General features: G+C 30.4%; 1 long non-coding RNA gene across 1 annotated transcript; it reads right to left on the reverse strand.

Moving 5' to 3' along the window:
- Positions 1-9,044: 9,044 nt before the first annotated feature.
- LOC146903501 (uncharacterized) lies at positions 9,045-11,289 on the reverse strand. The gene is made up of 3 exons (XR_015022654.1): positions 11,044-11,289; positions 9,850-10,087; positions 9,045-9,183 (listed from the first exon to the last, which is right to left on the reverse strand). It is a non-coding gene; the product is annotated as an uncharacterized LOC146903501 (long non-coding RNA).
- Positions 11,290-14,434: the final 3,145 nt, after the last annotated feature.

A 14,434-nucleotide genomic window follows, 5' to 3' on the forward strand; every position in this document is an offset into this window, starting at 1 on the left:
AATATATATATTATTTGGTGTAGAAATATATTTGTTATTTTGTGTAGAAATATATATGTTATTTAGTGTAGAAATATATTTGTTATTTTGTGTGAAAATATATATGTTATCTGGTGTAGAAATATATTTATTATTCAATGAAGAGGTATATTTGTTATTTGGTGTTAAAATATTATATACATATATATTTTGATGAAATATGCTATTATTGTTATATGGTGTATTATTATATATTTAGTGGAAGACTATATTTAGTAGAGAAATATTATTTATTAGAATATGAGGATTATTAGTGTGAGTGGATTTGAGGGTTGGAATAGAAAGAAGAATAAGTTGTTGGGCCTAAATAGATTTGGGAAGAATATTTTAGTATTATAAATAGAGAAGCTTAGGTTGGAAAGAGTTTACCTTAAACCGCTTTTTGGAAAAGAGAAGAACAAGAAAGAAGAGAAGAGAAGAGAAAAGTCAAGAGAAGAGGAGAATATCTTAGGAAAGAAGAACGCTGCTGCTGATTCAGGAATTAATCTAAGGTGAGGGTGAGGCTATCTTGCATTAATATTAAGTTGTTAAATCATTAGATTACATCTAACAAGTTGGGGAGAGTTTGTGAGAATTTGAGAATTAGGGTTTTGAGAGAGATTTGATGATTAGATGATGAAAACTTGTTGAATTGATGTAGAAATTATGTACAGACCTTAGATAATCCATAGGATGATTATTGGAAGTAGTTTTGAGGTTATAACCATGAGATTAGGTGAAACTTGGAGAAAATCTGCATTCTGCCCGAATTTTGATATTAAAACCTGTATTGATCGGTGGGGAATTGGTCTTAGGTGTAAACACGAAAGTTGTAGGTATGGATGTTAGCTTTCTAATGCCGTTGGTCTCACATCAATAGGATTTATAGAACTTGAGTTATGGTCAAATTACTGCACGTAGGTCACAGTGAATTTTTATGGACTTTCAGCACAACTTTTCCGAATTTAAAATAAAAACTGGTATTGATCGGTACAGAATTGGTCTTAGGCGTAAACATGAAAGTTTTAGATAATTTTGTTAGCTTTCTTGTGGCTTTGGTTTGACGTGAAAATAATGTTTGGTCTGTGAGTTATGATGAAAATACTACAGGGAGGTCTTAGCAAAATTGTACGGTGACAACATTTTCTGTTTCATGTTTTTGCGTTTTGTTCATATGTTTCTGTTTTGAATTGATCTTTGTTGTAAACATGAAAGTTGTTGATATTTGTGATATCTTTCCAGTAGCTTTGGTTTGACATGAAAATATGTTGTGGATAATTTATTATATTTTTACAAAGATACTTAGTGAATTATTGTCGATGTTTAAATACGATGTTATATGAAGTTGTTTATGATTGATGAATATGATGTTTTAAGATGTTGTTTATTATCATTTGATATTGTTATATTATGATATGACATGAATTATTTATGTGATCCATATGTTGTCAAGATGCTTAGATATTAAGATGTTAAGACGTTAAGATGATAAGAGTTGTTAAGTCGTCGAGTCGTTATGAAGTCATCAAGTTGTTAAGATGTTATGTTGTCAAGATGTCAAGATGTTAGGATGTCATAGATGTTCATGATGTTGTTTAAGTTGTCAAGTTGTAGGAAGATTGAGTCCATTGCATACTCATTAAAGTTGGGGGCTTGAGGCCCGGCAGCCTTTGTGCTCATTAAAGTTGGGGGCTTTAGGCCCGGCAGCCTTGTGCTCATTAAAGTTGGGGGCTTTAGGCCCGGCAGCCTTTGTGCTCAAACTATGTTGGGGGCTTTAAGCCCGGCAGCTTTATGCTCACATGTTGAAGAGCCTAATTACGCTCATTTATGTTGTTGATTGGTACCACATGCATTTGCATATCAAGAAGTTTTAAGATGATTTAAGATGTGAAGTTGTCGAGTTGTCAAGTTGTGAAGTTGTCGAGTTGTCAAGTTGTCGAGTTGTCGAGTTGTTTAGATGTCAAGACGTCACGTTGATAAGTTATTAATGAAGTGCTATGATGAATGAAGATGAATGATTATGATGTTTATGTTGATGATTGATTATGATGTTATATGATTTATGATAAGATGTTACGTGAATTATGATATGATGATATGTGATGTTTTATGAATATATTTATGACGATACATGATAACGTTGTGTTTGTACTTAGGATGCTATAAGTTGATGTTTATAATTATGTGGATATATGGGATTGATTACGAATTTGATTATGAAGTTATTTTCGGTAATGCTATGTTTTGATAATGATACTTATGTGAATTACATGTTGATGCTTATGATTGATATTGATGCTATGTGATGATTGTTGGTGACTATTATTTGATGTCATATAATGATGTTTAAGATTAGTAATTGATGATATATGAAGATGTTTATGATTAGTGTTATGATAGTTTATGACTAATGTAGAAAGATTAATGATACTAGTTAAGGAAGTTTAAGTTGTTAGATATGATTAATGAATTATAAGATGTTTAAGTTGTTGAATGTACTTTATATGATTTATATGTTTAATATTATTGTTTGAGAAATCTCACCCCTCTGCTTGGAAATGTTGCTCTTCGTATGGGTAACTTGCAGGTAACCAGGATTAGTTGCGGTCGTGAGTGGACTCCTCACAAGTGTGTCTTAGGTGCTCTGATACGTAACGGGATGGGATTATGTCTTTACCTTCTGTTCCTTACGTATTACTTTATGAATCTTTCAAGAATTGATGTTGAACTAAGTTTTATGAAAATTTATATTGAGGCCCTTGTGCCAAAGATTATTTAAGTTGTCAAACTATTCCGCTGCGAAGTTTTAAAGATTATGTTGTTATATTTTTGAAGGATAAATTATTATTCCATTTACGTTTTTTAAGAAATGTGACATTCCGTTTTATGATGAAAAACTCTGATTTTATTTAAGAAATTTTTACGTTGGGAAAACGGGGTGTTACAATTAGTAACTTTTGATGTATTCATTTGGTATATGTATAGTTGTGCAAGAGTCCTTAATTTAAAAAGGGACAATTGTCGCATATGATACCACAAAATCTCCACAATTTCAAGCATGGAGGCAACAGTAGTAACTTTTGATGTATTCATATGAATGTACGTTATCATTTTACTTTTGTCTACTATTTTGTTTTTGTAGTATTGTTGTTATTGCATTTTGGTACTATTTTTATGTCGACGGACGTTGGATTTTCTTTTCTTCAATAAACTATGTAATTAAATTTATATGTTATGTTACCGTAACAGGGTCGATGTCGTGGAAATTGTTTAATATGGTGCATTACAAAGGTTTCTGTCAATTAATTTTATGAATTGAATTATACTATTTTTTCTATTCAAGTAAAATGTTTAATTTCATATTTGCGCTATATTTTTTCTTTCGTATGACCCGTGCGTTAGCACGGGTCAATGGTCTAGTAATAATATAATTTATCTCTCAAAAAAAAAATGTAATTTAAGGAACGCTAAAATCTACATGTTGCTCCCTTATTTATTTTTTAATTTCTAATAGTTTAGCAGCAAAAATCTAACACAGTGTACAAAAGGAGTAACGTGAATTTTGTTTAATATAATTAAAATTTGAACGCATATTTTTAAGAAAGATGAGTGTGATTCAAACTTCTTTCAAAAGAATTCTAGATTTTCGCATGAAAAATGGGAAGAGAAATGTAATTCAAAGTTCTATAAAGAAAAAGAAGTGTAATTTATTTTTCAGAATATATTTTGCATAATAACGGAGAATATAATTTAAACCCCTTTTTTTTTAAACATTTAAACCCCCCCCCCCCCCCCCCCCCCCCCCCCCGCGTTAGAGAGAGTGTAATTACTCTCATTTTTAGAGGATATTTTTTATTTATTTTTTGTGAAGTTTATAGTGAACTTCTTTGAATTTTATTTACATCAATGGTAGACGAATTCTTAAAAATGAATAAAATGTAATACAAATAATTTTTTTTGGATATATACCCTTCATCCAATCATACAATAACATATCGTATTTTTATATAAACTTTATTAAAAGTATATTTAAATATTAAATAAATTTTATTTATGAAAATATCTATATCCAACTAAACTCTAAGGTATATAATAATAGATTAAATGTGTTTTTAGTCCCATTAAAATTACAAGTTTTTGAATTTAGTTCTTACAAAAAATTTATTCATCTTTAGTCCCTATTGGCTATTTGTATTTTATAGGAACTATTTTCTCTAAGGTATATAATAATAGATTAAATATGTTTTTAGTCCAATTAAAATTACAAGCTTTCGAATTTAGTTCCTACAAAAAATTTATTCATCTTTAGTCCCTATTGGCTATTTGTATTTGATAGGAACTATTTTGGAGGACTAAAAATATCTATTTTTTGTAAAATGTTTTTAAAATAGAAACTATTTTTACAAACTACAATATTTTAGAGGATTAAAATTACTATTAAAATTTTATAGGAACTAAACTTAAAAATTTATGATTTTATAAGCATTAAAAATAAATTTAACCCTATAATAATCCAAACACGTGACTTTAGAGCTATTTGGGGAGAACTGTTCATCCCCAATGGCTTGATGTGGGATTAAGTTGATTATTTTAATTGCTTAGAAATTTTTATAGGGGGTGGCCCATTTAGTTTGGCTATTGATTATGTTTAGCTAGGCAATGAGATAATATGATGGTGATTTAAATATTATCAGAGTAGTAGGTCTTTAACTACTGCAGCACGGTACTCAAGAAAATTTTCTGCAGATCTGTCATGTTTAAACTACTATATAATTCATATTATCTCAAAATGTTGAATTAAAGCATTTGTTTTACAATAATTTAAGCACTTTACAGCTGGAAAAGACTGCAAATGCAGACTGACATAAACAAAAAACACTTTTCAACTTTCAAACATATCTCTAATACTCTAAAGAATCTCCATAAATAGTGGGAGACGCCTGCCTTGCTTTGAAGCATTGGTGTTCAGCTGCATTTTGCGGTGGGTTTCTCCATTCCATTAAAAAGATTCCAGTTTTAAACCTTTTCTGTCTTTAAAGCATTAATTTTCTATGCAATCTGTCCAATAAAGAAGAAAACATTCACTTAAAATACTTATTAATTCATATGAACATGTTATAAACTAAATCTGCAGAGAACAAAAATTTCTCAGCATGGGCTAAATCTGCATTTATATTGTTGCTCATGTATATGTTAAAACTATTGATTCAATTGCTCCTGCAATGAAATTTGTACTAAACATGTTCAATTGTTTAAATGTACGACAGGTACCATGAAGAATTAGATATGAGCCCTTACCAAGAAATGAATTGCTCTTTCTACAGCTCACAAACATGAAAGAATGGGTGAGATTGTTTACTACTTCTAACTACAATATTTAACCTATTTAACATAAGCGTTATAGCCTCTCATAATTGATCATGTACAAAACTTAAGCTGAAATTCAAACTCAAGTAATTACAGTTTGATTTTTTATCTATAAATCACTAAATCATACAAAACTTAAACTCAAAAGAGATAGTGGATAACAAGATTTAGTTCACCCAAATAAAAGTCAAGAAATAGAAAAGCCAAACAAACCTTCTGTCAAGGAGTTCTTAGGCTTTTTCGCATATCATCACAAGATTTAGTCACCAATTTATTCATAGCCTGAAATGAACCAAATAAATTAGAATAAGGATAAAGATCTCAAAGAAAAATTTGAAGATTGATTTTTTTTATGGAAATTGTCCACAAAAGAATCATTTTCTAAACAAAATAACATTTTATTTAATATAGGGTTAATTAATTATAGGGTTTGATCAAGAGTAAGAGAAGGAAAATTAATTGTAAATCCATCCCAAATTTATTCATTAAGTATGAAATTGAACACTATTTATAACTCTGTTTAACTCTACCATGTAATGTTTTTTAATTTAGGTTCATAAATGCCTATTGCATGGATTTATTTCTTCAATCTAAAACCAAATAATCCCATAAAGATCTAAGATTAACAAATTCAAACCTTTTGCTTATTAATCCCTAAAGATAGCACATTATGTCTCTAACTGATAATTATTATTATTATATCTCCTGTGCAAGAATGAAAGTGATGACTACATAACAAAACAAACTATGAAAAATACATAGGTTCGAAGGTGACGATTTGTACCTCCTCATTTGCTCCAGCTGCTATATTTATAAACAAATTTTTTGACCTGAAATTAAGACGAGCATTTGAAATTGCAAGAAGGAAATGTGTTTCCTATAGTTAAAAGGGTCTTGGACATTAAAAATTATCGCTTTTGATGTTAAGCCCTAGACTCATTAAGATGAAATTTGAAACAGAACAACAATCCGATGTAAGAACAAAGATGATATTTTCGGATTTTAATAATGAGAGGAAATACATAACAATAAGAAATACTACGACTTACCAAAGCTCAAAGAGCTTTTGATGAGCCTCAGTATAATCAGCAAAGAAATCTTTATCCTGCAATCAGACAAATGAGAATCATTAGATAAGCATATATCATGAAATTTCAAATGAGAATCTAACAACACATAACCAAAATCAGCAGGCACAAACTCAAAACCCTAGAAATTTTAAATCTTAAAATTTCCAGAATCACAACACCACCAAATCCGAATTCACCAACAGTCAAAACCTCAAAAAAACAAAACACAGTAACACATCCAAACCGGCCAAATCATAAAATTGTGCCAACTCAACACCAAAAACCGAATCAAAGCACCAAGTATTAAACCGGAACAGACAAAAAACAAAGGTAGATTTTTTTTGTTTTTCTAGATCTAGGATAATGTGTATTTTTTTTGGAAATTTTAAGGCTAGAAACAGGAAGAGAAGGAAGAAATACATAGGAGAAGAGGAATTTTTGTTTAAAAGAAATTCCAGCGGCGGCGGCGCCACCTTGGATGGCCGGCCACCGCGTCGTAGGCTGTTCCGGCGACGGTTCCACCACTTGGGTCAGCCGGCAGCCACCCGGAACCCCCACCGGAGAAGACGGGAAGGGGAGAGGGAAGAGAGATGTTAGAGAGAAGGGAGAGAAGTGGGAGTTAGAGAGAGAAGTAATTTGAGAAATGAAAGAATTTGTGAAGGGAGTGGGTATATATACCCCTCTCTGATTCCACGCGCGCCTGCCTACGGTATAGCTGTGCACCCTCAGATCCAGGTCGTCTGATCTTAAATCAGACGGCCATCATCACATCAGGGCTGTTGATCAAATAAACGGCCCAGATTCAATCTCTGTGGCCCAAGCAATTGGGCCTGTTTTAACCCAGATTATGTGTTTTCTTACTTTTTGCACCCCAACTTTTTAACGGTTCGGATTCTAATAATGGGAGGAAATACATGTCCAAAATAGTAATGGGGGAACTTGCAATTTATACATAAATTGGCGATAAATCAATCCAACTCATATGTAAATCATAAGATAAAATTCAAGTTTTGCAGTTAAAAAGATAGGGATTTCATGAAAATTAGGACTTTAGGATTTTCCGTAAATATGACGCTTATAATTGCCACAGCTTTAGCCTTGAGAGTTAACCAGATGTCTAACATATTTAACCAACCAATATTAGGGTATTGCAATTATCACCTATTAGTTTCGGCTTAATTGTAGTTTTGGTCCCTCTATTTCAAAATCGTATAGTTTCGGTCCCTACATATTTTTGAACTAAAATTGATGATTTGGTACGTTTTAACTGGCATAGTATATGATCATTAAATGAAAAAAATAATATCAATTTAATTGTAAGAAAAATTTCTTAAAAACATCATTTAAAATAGGGGTAACATCTCTGCAGAATGATGAAAAAAGGGAGACCGAAGCTGCAATTAAGAGTGTATATCCTTGGTATTAGAAGATAGTTTGATAGCAAGGACCATGAGATAACCAAATAATTTGACACATTTATAATTTAATGCACATATGAAACTAGATATTAATGATCAGAACTTAGGATGAAGAGACTAAAGAATTAAAAATAAAAAATGAACCGATAGAAACTATAGGGTATGCAAATATTTCACGAATGAGGAGGAGAAATAACAGAAACGCATATCATTATAAATTATGAAACGGTATCAAACAGTGTGCAAGTAAAAATGTAGAAGAAAAATTCAAGCATGAATCATGTGCAATTATTTACCTTTGCAAGAGACTGAATCGTCAATGCTAAAACCCTTCATACTCTTTGCTAGCTTAGTTGTGATTGTTTTTCCTTCATGTTGTTTATGCATTTCTCTTCCAAAATCAACTTGTGTGACTCTTGAAGAAACCACAACAATAACATGAAGGTACAACAAAAGAATACAATTATTAGAATATCTCAAAAAAGTTCAATAATTATTTTGAAAGGAAAGATGATTATAGTATGAAAGAAAAATTGAATCTTTTGCTTTTTATGCAATTTGTCCAAGGTGTAAATATAGTTTAACAAAGAGTTATACGGAATTGGAATTTGGAAGCATCTTTATTGCATTATCTGATGCTTTGAAAACAATTTACAATAGCATTTAATAGAATTGGACAAAAATTGGACAAAAGGTCGACATATGATATCTTGGGTGGATATGATTACCTTGATTATGTAGGAGTTGATCTGCAAACAGGAAGAGCTGCTCCATTTTCAGAAATAATAGGTGTCATTTTCTCTCCTTTATGTCATAAGTAGATGCATTACATATGGTGAACAAATAAACAACCATAAGTAGTTCACCGAAGATAAGCAACTCCACAACATATAAAACACATAACATGTAAGTATTTATCTTCATCGTACCATATTTAATACATCAACTTCACAGAATATTATTTTATTGGAAGTTCTTTCTCTATTCACCATTTAGATGGTCAAAACTCAAAAGTAACGTCTTACACCTAGCTTTTTTAAACTTCTAAGTTATATAGCATGATATCGAAGAAGGTTTTATTAGGAAAATGTATAACCCACATGCATCCTAGAAACATAATCATTCAAACCCCTAACATTGTTCTTTCTCAATGCTTTTAAAAAGAGCAGGCTATGCTGAACTTACAACAGAAAGAGAGGTATTAAACAGAAAAGGAAAACTTACATGCTTTTGTTTCATTATTTCCGCACTTAACTGCTTGCATAACTATTGCTTCTTCTAGCTCCCCAAACTCAAAACCATATCCATTGCTAACAAACAAACAAAGCAAATTTTAGGGACAAACCAAATTCAAGCCTTGATGGTCATTGTAGGGAAAAACCAAATTTTTACTCCTCCGTTTCAAAATGAGTGTCACTTTAGGAAGAAAAAAAAATGTTTCAAAATGAATGTCACTTTTGATTCCAATGAAATATTAATCACACCTTTCCAATTGTACCCCTGTATACACTACTCCCCAAACATTACTTTTGCTTTGCATTTATGATAGTAGTAAAGAAACCAATGGTTGAAAGGGATAATTTTGTTAAAATTGCCATACCCTTTAAACTAATCATTGCATTTCTTAATGTGTGTAAAAACCTAACAACATTCATTTTGAAATGGAGAGTATATCATTAGTTTTTCTAACTAATAGTAATATTTTCACCTTTTTTCTTTCTATTATATATTGCAGTATAGTATAACCCAGTCATACTCATAGATTAATCAAGGAATTGAATGCTTTAGATTGAAAGACAAATGTTTTAGATTGAAAGACACAATTAATTGTAGTCTATTCTTGTTCTTATACATGATTGTACTTTGCTAATAAAATCTGCATAATGTATCCTAAATTTGCAGAAAAACTTGCAACTCATAGGATTTAAATTTAGTCATATTATGAGAATGGATGAAATTTGGAAATAAGCATATACCATATAGTTGAAACTTTAGGTGGCTTCTGCAATTTTTTAGACTGATCACCAAACTATTTTTTCCTCATTGGAAAAGAGAAATATACTTTAGGAACACAAACCCTCCTTAGTTTTGGGTTGAGCCAATCATCTGACCAATAATCTTCAAATGAACACAAAACCATCTTTAAAATGTCGAAACAAGTTTGCATCGCTTCAGCGATTTTCCTTTCAACAAGCTTTGATAAAAGCTTTATTCCTGGTTGACAAATTAAGCAAGAAAACAAATACAAGATTAAATTTGATTTCAGCACAAGACAATTTGTTAAGTATAAAATTCAACACTGATTACATAACTAAACTTTTGATAAGGCGTAACTAAATACATTTCCAAAGCAGAAATGAGTATGCCATAATGAACATGAACGAACTTGAAACAGAGAACGCATGGAGTCAAACTTTGCATTGATATGCCATAATTGGGAAATGCCTATTCTATTCCCATGGAGCATGCGTCAAAGACAATCAAGAATCATGTAACCACCCAACCATGTTTTCCATCAAATAAAATTTTAAAAAAAAGTGATGTGAGCGCTTTTCATGTAGCCACGTACACATTTCGTGGTTTTCTTTGCTTTTGATTAGTGGCATATAGCACCACTAGCCATAATTTCACCACCGCTGCTACTTACTATCATTATTATTTTCATTATTATTATCATCATTATTATTATTTTTGTTTTAATTAGTGAATAAAATACATTCAAAGCATATTTGTAGTTTTGAATTAAAAAAAATAGTAGTCAACATCATGATTAACTCAAATTGGATGCTTGGTTGCTTACTATCATAATGTATGAACAATATGTGTAAAAATGATCCAAAAGCAAAAATTAGTAGAAGAAAAATTAATGAGTGGGTACTTAATGAGTCGAAGGCATCTATCATATGTGACTTTTGGGACATAAGTCAGAAAAATTGTTTCTGCGCCAGTTTCAATTGATTAAGCATAACAATGAATTCCACAAACAAATTTCATACATTATTGTCAAAATGATTCATTGACTTTCGAAATTTACAGTATTATAAATAAAAATAAAATAACGCTAAAAGATAGTGAATTTTTAACAGTTTCGCAGAAGGGTAAAGATCAAGAATCAGAGTAAAACATACAAAACGATCTAGAGAAAAAAAAGTGAAAATAGTTTAGATTACCTTTATTTTGCTCTGTTTGGTATGTTACTTCCATGTTTTTGTAGAGGAGAAGATGATACCCATTTTTTCATCTGCTCATTTATTGATTTTGTTTGGACATAAAGATAGAGAAGGTTGAAGAGATAAAGAATATATGGTTCTTTTGATGAATCGAGGCCGATCTAGACGGTGGTTCGGGGAAATAGCTGGCGGCGGCAGTTGAGAGGAGAGGTAGAGAACGCTTTTGTGTTAGAGTTACAAAGAAATGAGTGTGAAAGGACAGAGGCCGGGTTTGATGAGGGGAAGTTGGGCTTAGCACAGTTCTGGTTAGTTAAGGGGGTCTACACCTAAAACGGGGGTGTGAATACCATTTAATTTTCAAAACGCCATACACTTGCTTGCTCTTCTTATATTTATTTATTAACAAAATAAATTCATAAAAAAATGTACCCTCAAATAAATCTTCTTTTAATTTACCAAAAAAAAATCATAATCTTTTTTTTGATTGCCGTTACCAAAAAAAAAAATCATAATCTTTTAAAAATCATAATCTTTTTTTTGAAGAAGCTAAATAGCACACCTAAATTGCACGGAGAGAATCGAACCTGAGACCTTGCGGAGGAGCACACTCCCAAAACCCAAGCCAATACCACCAGGTCAACCCAAGTGGGTTAAAAATAAAAATCATAATCTTATTTACTAAGAAATTTTTTTTTCCAGCATAAACAATTGAAAAATGTAAGAACAGTACCAGAATAGGTTGGAAAAAACCTTAATTAAAAAGACAAAAATATATCTAAAAATTTTACAAAGATCTAAAGAATAAAAAAAATATAATTTACCAAGAACTGATATTCTTCTTTTATTTCTTAGTTTTTTTTTTTATCAACGGGGAAAAACATTAATAAAATGTTTTTAATATTACCAATAAAATTAGCATATTTTTATTTACCAACATCTTTTAGGGGAGCTTTTTTTAGGGTACATCCTTAGAATTTAATGCAGCACAATTAGAGGGAAATTTTTAGGTTTAGGTGTTGCAACAAATAATATCCCTTTTATTTTATTTTCTTATTTGTTATGTTTATTTTTTTAGTTATAAAAAAACGTTTCTTTTTTTAGGAATTTATGTTTTATTTCTATATTAATTTTGATATATAATTTTTTTTTTTTACGATTTTGAGATATATTTTTTTAACGGATTTTGAGATATAATATTATACTTACTAAATCATTTTTTTATCATGATATTGATACAAAGTTTTTACCGTTGATTAACAGTGACTAATTTTGTACCAAAAAAAAAATACTAATCTTCGTCGAAGAATCAGTGGAGCACACAAATTGGGTTGTCCTCTTTCAACCAGATTTTTTTTCATACGCATAAAACAATAGTGACTTTGTACGAAACACTTAAAGTATCCTTTTGTTAAAAGATATTTTATCATATTAAGGTTGGTTCACTTAGTCTATTTTATAAATGATTGGTCAGATTTTCTAAATAGCGGTCGATCACGTTACATGTTCATCACTTAATTTATTACTTTTCTTTAAGCAAAAGATACAGATATTGGGGGTATTAGACCTGACCTGGGTACAACACGAACGAGAATATATAATGATATAATAAACCAAGTGGACCAGCCCTAATATATCCTAACAACAATTCACTCATCACAGATGCAACCCAGCAAACATGCGTACGACCACGCAACCAGGTTTCAAAGTTGTTATAAAAAATTTATTCACTTTTGGTCTCTATTTGTATCCTTAGGGACTATTTTGGAGGACTAAAAATATATATTTTTTGTAAAAGATTTTCAAAATAGAGACTATTTTTACAAACTTCAATATTTTGGGGACTAAAATTACCATTGCAATTTTATAGGGACTAAATTTAATAACTCATGATTTTGTTGGGACTAAAAACGCATTTAACCTTTTTTTTAAGGAACGCTCATCCAATTATTATTCTATATTTTTTTGTTAAATATGTCAACTTTTCATTTTAATCCCTTTAAAAAAATTCTTCAACTTTTTGTTCTCTAAAAGTTTATTATCTTCACTTTTAGTCCCTCCTTTAAAGTAAACTCATATGTAGAATTTATATTTGGATTAAATATGTTTTTGGTCCATATAAATATATCAACTCTTTTTTTTAATCCCTCTAAAAATTTCCTTCAACTTTTAGTCCTTATAAAATTCTCAATCACTGGTTTTGATGGTGTCGATCACTGTGATATCTCAAATCATTTTGCTCAATTTACATTTTCTACAGGTGGTTTGAAATCGAGGAGGTCTTTTCTCCAGCTTGTTTGGCTTCTCACGGTGTGGGTTCTATGGAATGAAAGAAATAATAGGCTTTTTAAGCAAAAAGAAAACTTCATAGTTCAGTTATTAGATAAAGTTAAATATCATTCAATGTGGTGGCTGAAAGCCAAAAATGTTGTTTTTATGTTTGGTGATTATTTGTGGTTGTCGAATCTGTTGTCGTGTTTAGGCATTAGGTAACCACTTGTTGTAATACTTGTGAACTGCTCCTTTCATTTTTAGTAGCCTTCTCGGTACACCTTGTGCTGAGAGGACTGCTATAGCAGTGTTAATATAATCCATTTTTGTTTGTTCAAAAAAAAATTGTGCAGAAATACGTTAAATATAAATTAATTTATTAAATAACTCAAAGGTGTTGGGTTTTTTTATTAAGTAGTAAATTATTTAATTTATTGACAAAAAAAGAAAGTTATTTAGTTTAACTTTTTTTGTATTTTTTTTATAATTATGTGTCATAACTCACTCGTGGTCGAATATGAACTAAGTTTATAATTAGAACACTTATTAGGATCCTTCTTAGTTTTGTAATTTTTATAATGTAATAAATAGACTATGTGAAGACAATAATACTATATAAACAGGGGTAAAACTATATATATATATATATATATATATAATTTTGGGTAAAAAATACAATACACATGTGGAGGCAAGTGGGGTCGCTTGACCCCATTGCCCCCACACTAGATCCGTGCCTGATGACAATATGTTTTAGTTTGACATTTTAATATTTAGCAATATTATAGACAAGTTTATGTTTATGTGTTAATATGTTGTATTGTTATCTCAATCTCAAGTTCAATTCATTGTACCTTTGATCTTTCGTCATGTTTGCATATGAATTTTCAATTTTCAAATGATTTTTTTTACATATCATATACTTCAGACGAAGAGTTGACTCATAAATAAAACCTGGATTTCAAGCGTGAAAATCATATCAAAACAAAGGTGAAGGACCAACATGACGTGAAAAAAACATAAATGATAAATTTGTTATCTTAAGTCAAGTTAAAGGACCACATTAATACATTTGTCTTTCCCATTCAACTTTTTACCATTTATTTATGTTTATCTTATTTAT

This window comes from Medicago sativa, chromosome 8, assembly GCF_051527215.1.
Source record: "Medicago sativa cultivar Bolivia chromosome 8, Bolivia_mono, whole genome shotgun sequence".
NCBI classification, from domain to species: Eukaryota; Viridiplantae; Streptophyta; class Magnoliopsida; order Fabales; family Fabaceae; genus Medicago; species Medicago sativa.